The sequence below is a fragment of the Andrena cerasifolii genome, chromosome 4 (genome assembly GCF_050908995.1).
Source record: "Andrena cerasifolii isolate SP2316 chromosome 4, iyAndCera1_principal, whole genome shotgun sequence".
In the NCBI taxonomy this organism is placed as follows: Eukaryota; Metazoa; Arthropoda; class Insecta; order Hymenoptera; family Andrenidae; genus Andrena; species Andrena cerasifolii.
Genome location: NC_135121.1, coordinates 284,856 through 291,857, shown reverse-complemented (window position 1 = coordinate 291,857; position 7,002 = coordinate 284,856).

Genomic DNA, 7,002 nt, shown 5'->3' with positions numbered 1-7,002 from the left:
GGGAGGAAGAACCAGGGTTGAACCCCTGACCAGGTCCCCAGGAAGTCCAGTGGATCCAGGTGGCTCGGCAGCTCCAGGGTTCCCGGAGGTCCTTCAAGCCCGGAGGACCGACGACGACTGAGTACATGAAGATCTGTGAGCTCCTTATGTAGACTTCGAGGAACGATGTCCCCCGATCAAAACAAGGTCAACGGTTAGTTACAATTGCGAAATCCAGCGAATTCTTCGGCAAAAATGGATTTTCGGCTAAAATATCCATTCCAGTGGCTATTGCTGTGACAAATAATGTTAACAACATTTACACTAACCGCCCAGTATAAATTATTATTAACTATAATCGATAGAACTCGAGATATCAAGCAATTTGTAACATTTGGCCTTGGATTTGCAAATGATTTTCTGCGCCGACTGAATTCTCTTTTATTCTCAATGTTTAATCGTTCGATACATTAATGTTAATGCTCATACATATCACGTAGTATTATTTATAATGTATAAATACGTTTTAGTTGAACTTAGTGTAAGTGAATAGTTGCAGGAATATTTGGAGAAATATGAGTGAGATACTTGTTTCTCCCCCTTAGTTACTAACATCGGCGAAGTATAGGCTAAAACGATAGACCTATCACCTTATGGGAATTCCCGTTCACATCACTAACACGTAGAGGCACGGTACTCTATGAAACACTTTTTGGCAGGCACAGGCACTGACTCTACAATCGCGTTGCACACGATTACAAAATCATTTTCTGTTTTTAAACATCCTTCAGTTTCTGACAAAGTCTTCTAAGTAACGGGTATATCTGAATGGAATCCTGTTAAATTAAAAGGCCTCCCACATGGTCCAGTAATCGATGAAATTGATGCGCGAATTGAGAAATCACGAGATAATATGCAATATGCCATGCACACACTTCACTGAACCGATGAATTTGTCAGGACTAGACAAACTTTTATTTTACAATGCGGGTTTCAAAAGTAACTCGATTTGCAGTTGCATCCATGCACCACAAGACACTCATGCATCATGCAACTTTCTGCGAGACTTTTAAAATTAGATTTTACTGTAAATTTCAGTGTTGGTGGTAAACTAATATTAGGGGCAAACGGAATCCAATTATTATTACTTCACTGGAATGATTAAACAGTGCATTAGAAACTTGTGGGAATATCAGTAACAGCGTGAATTTTTAATACTTTTTTCGGCGCACGATACGTGAAAGGGTTCGCAAGGGTACGCAAAGTGCTAATAAACAATGTCATCTTGCAATTTATAGCTTGCACGGGCTTTGAAGAAATGCCATTTCTGAACGCCATGGTGTCTTGATCCACGAAATGGATTTTCGGAGAGAAATCCGCGTGAGTCGTTGACCAACCGAGCCAAAGCATACCGTAACAAAAGCCTACCCTCTTATGTCAAACTCTCTCTCTAAACAAGTCACACGTATACAAGTACGCAACACCTTTCAGCATTTCAACACATTTCAGAGTAGTTGCTGAGTTGGACGCTGTTCATGAACAGAGGTCGCTAAATTCAGTCCTGAAATTATGGGTCGGTAACACAGATTGGGTGGCGACCCGAAGTCCCATAAGGTGATGGGTCTATTCTATACCTCGTCTGTGGGAGCATATTGGTTCCCTAGATCGGTGCGGAGGAGAGAGAAAAAAAATTTCCGGGGGGGAGGGGGGGCGGATCCAGTCTGAAAAAAAATTTCGAGGGTCATTCCGTCCCTCTGAAAAAAGGTCCAGCGGTGGGCCAGGTCTGGAGAGATCTCCGCGACGGCTCGGCCAGGACTTCTCTACGTATTTATGAGTCCTGACAATAAACTCTTTCTCGTCCTCCGTTTCAAATCTGGCTCCTGCGTACAAATCGATTACATGCAAATTCCCAGCCACGTTCAAGCGATAGCCTAACATCTTATTTCCGCTATGCCATCTAGTGGCGAAAATTAAAACAGTCTAATCGGGTTAGTTGTTACCTGTTATTGGCAGTATTGGGGAATTCGACTGTTCGATGATCGATTTTGTAAAATTTAACAGACTATTTAATGACAAATACATTATTGCAATATTTCAATACTTGTGTGTGTTGCGTACTTTGGCGGTGATTCTAGGAAGAGAACGCGGGTTGGTGCCCGTGGAGTGCTGGAGCACTCTGCTGGCAAAATGTGCGGGTGTTTTAAATAATATGTAAATTATTCACTGGTAAAACTTTAATATATTCTTAATAAGCTTTCAACAGATCGTTTTTTAACTGGGAACCGTTTCGGACTTTTTCAATCAAGCGTCAAAATCGTTCTGCCTTCCCAGAGTCTTCCGTCGTTGAACCTTGCTTCCTCGGACGTGGTGCCCCTTTCATCCTTGCACGTCTTCCCAGTCCTCCGGCCAATCAGGACGAAGGATGCACCAGATTCAAGCGGTAGGTTGTCCCGCGGTTGTCCGCCCGCCCCCGCGAATCGACGTCCATCTTTCCTTCTAATTCGGGGTGCTGGTGGAAACTCTGTGGAAGCGCGCTTTTCCGTTACACGACGGGGTGCCCACGTGGGAAGAGAAAGTAGGCTCTGCTCCGAGGATCGAAAGAACAACCCTTGAAGGAAATTTATGACTTCCTTAGCGTCGCCAACACTTCTGGAGTCAATCGACACTCCTAAAGACTATCAAAGGAGAAGGCTTAAGAGATTACGTGACTTAGAAGAAACTCGCAATTCGTTTCGGGGTATATTAATAGGTGTCCTCTTCCTGTTTTCGAACTCTGCCCAAGATCTTTCCCACGTATGCCACCCACATCGCGCATCCTTAATATTACTTTCTCAATCATACGCAAACATCGGCTTTCAAATTTCGCTCCTGATTTACCTATCGATTATATACATTTCTGTGACTACGTTCGCGTGGTCACGCAACATGTGACCAAAGAGGAGATACAGGGTGTCCCAAAAATGTCGGAGTTCCTTGAAAGGGGTGAATTGGGGGGTAATTTGAAACAATTTTTTCCTTAGCGAAACTATTGTCCGAAGCTTCGTTAACGAGATATTAACAAAAAAACCCGACCAATCAGAGCGCCCGCCTTCCGCCCGAGCTCCCGTGGTAGCGTTGGCTACGCGGTAGGCGGCTGCGCTTGTACTACGAACGTTCGTACAAGCAAGTCGGCATGCATCGAAGGAAACCGCGTTAAACATTTTTTTTTTTTTTGAAGCAGAATCTTAAATAATAATTGTTTGAAGTCAGAGAACATGAAATACGTACATTTCATTCTCAAGTAAGGCATAAACGAAAAGGTAATGTAACAGAAAATGTACGACAAGTGATCGTAATTCGTTATTGAGGTAAAAATCCGTAGATTAATTACGGCCAACATAACTAAATTGAAAAAACTAATATTAGGTGTATGAATAAATTCTTTCCGACTGGATTTACATAATCAGTATAAAGCTACCGAATTTATATCGCAGTGATATTCATAAGCTGCCAGAAAAATGGCAAAAGGTAATTAACAATAATGGAAATTATTTCGATGATTGAGTTGTTCAATATTTTTTAAATCAAACTGTTATTGTACCCTAAAATCGAACAGAATTTATTTCTACAACTAATAATCACCAATAAGTTAAATAAAACTCACCCTTCCGGGCATTTCTTTCCTTCCTTTCCTTCCTTTTCGGAAACCTGTGTCACTAAGTAAGTAACTGTACCGATCCTGGTTATCGGTGGACGAAAAGATTTATGGTAGAGTAGCGCCCAGTCATCAGCTGAACGCGGGTATACGACACCACCCGAAGGTAAGGGTTGCAACATCAAGTGCATCCGGGTAAATGTACCGAATATTCACTTCACTGCACGGCCACTAGCACTGAACACTTAATTTATTTTTCATGGAACGTGTTGTTCATACGTTATAAAAATTGTTGTTTGTTGAATTTCCGCGCGGCTCTGGGTCTACCCATATCACTACCTTGCGGCATCATTGACCCTGTTCAGAATAATCTTGACGCCAAACGCCGAGTCGTAACCTCGCTTGGGGTTTGGATGTGCGGGTATTCCCGTGCAAACGCTCGCAGAGTAGCACTTGCGTATCCGTTGTTCCGGGCGTACACCCAGAACATCGCGTAATATTCTTGAGCGGTTAACATTTTTGGGACGAGATTGCTAGCTGACTGACAGGATTTATTCCAAGCAACTTCCTCTACCCCCAAGTAGTTACCCTCGTTCCATTATGAGTTAACTCCTACCAGGAAAAGAGGCATCAGGTAAAAAGACGCCAGCACATTTTCGAAACATACGTGCTTTGCAGAAGTGCAACGAACGACCCATCCTACACTTTCATATAAGTCCGTGCTCCGTCCTTTTACTGCCAATGTACCCGTTGCTTCGAGATAAACAGCAGACACCACGTGTTTCGGTTCGAAAGGGCCCGAAAAGAAGAGAAACAGAAAGTCTTCGAGTTGCTATAAAGAAGAAAAGGCATACCATTCCTGTTTCCGTTTTCAGATACCCTGAGTTCACGTCTGCTACGAGGCGGAACCAGCTAAGCCATAAATTACCCAAAACTAATCGTTCTCTACCGCCGACTCGTAGGACTATACGGTCATAAACCGCAACCCTGGCGAAATGCTTTGGCTCATCAGCCTGATTAATTTTAATTACGTCTCGCGGAGAGACACAGGAAGAAAGGGGGAACTCTCTGACTGCGCGTAGTCCCACCTGCTTCGTGTATCCTTCAAATTAAAGGCAGATCCCTTATCTCTCGAGTATAAGCACGCGCTCGAATTTCAAAAGAAAAGCACGCGTCCGATTGGTCCTAATCTAACCAATCTGCCTGCATCCCTCTGAAGCGGCCACTGTCTTGAAGAGGCCCTCTTCACAGCAATATCTCCTCCCCGAAGCCGACCTTCTCTCGCACGAAATACGTCGACGCGTACTTTTGTTTTGAAATTTAAGCGCATGTTTATACTGGGCCTTGGGGAGGAGACATGGCTGTGAAGAAGGCCTCTTCAAAACAGTGGCCGTTTGGGAGGGATGCAGGGCAGATTGGTTGGGTTATGACCAATCGGAATTCATGCCCACCTTTTCTCGCACGGAATACGTCAACGCGTGCTTTTGTTTTGTAATTCTAGCGCGTGCTTATACTCGAGAGATAAGGAATCTGTTTTTAATTTGAAGGAAACACGAAGCAGGCGGGACTACGCGCAGTAAACGAGTTACCCCCATTCTTCCTGTATCTCTCCGCGAGGGGTATTGATGTTGGATATTACTTTTTAATTGCTAGTTCCCAACAAATAATCAGGCTGGTCGGTCAAAGCATTTCGCCAGGGTCGCGGTTTATTACCGTATTGTCCTGCGAGTCGGCGGTAGAGAACGATTTGTTTTGGGTAATTTATGGCTTAGCTGGTTCCGCCTCGTAGCTGACGTGAACTCAGGGTATTGGAAAACGGAAACAGGAATGGTATGCCTTTTCTTCTTTATAGCAACTCGAAGACTTTCTGTTTCTCTTCTTTTCGGGCCCTTTCGAACCGAAACACGTGGTGTCTGCTGTTTATCTCGAAGCAACGGGTACATTGGCAGTAAAAGGACGGAGCGCGGACTTCTATGAAAGTGTAGGATGGGTCGTTCGTTGCACTTCTGCAAAGCACGTATGTTTCGAAAATGTGCTGGCGTCTTTTTACCTGATACCTCTATTCCTGGTAGGAGTTAACTCATAATGGAACGAGGGTAACTACTTGGGGGTAGAGGAAGTTGCTTGGAATAAATCCTGTCAGTCAGCTAGCAATCTCGTCCCAGAAATGTTAACCGCTCAAGAATATTACGCGTTGTTCTGGGTGTACGCCCGGAACAACGGATACGCAAGTGCTACTGTGCGAGCGTTTGCACGGGAATACCCGCACATCCAAACCCCAAGCGAGGGTACGATTCGGCGTTTGGTGTCAAGATTATTCTCAACGGAGTCAATGATGCCGCAAGGCGTGCATAGACGCTGAGGGTGGTCACATCAAGCACCTGCTCAACTAACAGTAATTGGCCCCTTTCGGGCCCACCAATTTTATAACGTAGGAACAACACGTTCCATGAAAAGTAAATTAAGTGATCAGTGTTAGTGGCCGTGCAGTGAAGTGAATATTCGGTACATTAACCTGGTCGCACTTGACGTTGCGATCCTTACCTTCGGGTGGTGTCGTATACCTGCGATCAGCTGAGCACTGGGCGCAACCCTGCCATAAATCTTTTCGTCCACCGATGACCAGGATCGGCACAGTGACCTACTTAGTGACACAGGTTTCCGAAAGGGAAGGAACGGAAGGAAAGGAATTCCCGTAGCGGTGAGTGTTATTTAATTTATTAGTGATTATTAGGTGTAGAAATAAATTCTGTTCTATTTTAGGGTTAAATAACAGTTTGATTTAAAAAGTATGAAAACAACTCAACCATCGAAATAATTTCCATTATTGTTAATTACCTTTTGCCATTTTTCTGGTAGCTTACGAATATCACTGCGATAGAAATTCGATTGCTTTATACTGATTATGTAAATCCAATCGGAAAGACTTTATTCATACAGCTAATATTATTTTTTAAATTTAGTTATGTTGGCCATAATTAATCTACGGATTTTTACCTCAATAACGAATTACGATCACTTGTCGTACATTTTCTGTTACATTACCTTTTCGTTTATGCCTTATTTGAAAATGAAATTCATGTATTTCTTGTTCTCTCACTTCAAACAATTATTATTTAAGATTCTGCTTTAAAAAAAACTGTGTAACGCGGTTTCCTTCGATGCATGCCGACTTGCTTGTTCTTACCTTCGTAGTACAAGCGCAGCCGCCTACCGCGTAGCCAACGCTACAACGGGAGCTCGGGCGAAAGGCGCGCGGTCTGATTGGTCGGGGGTTTTTGTTAATATCTCGTTAACGAAGCTTCGGACAATATTTTCGCTAAGGAAAAAGTTGTTTCAAATCACCCCCTGTGTCATCCCTTTCAAGGAACTCCGACATTTTTGGGACA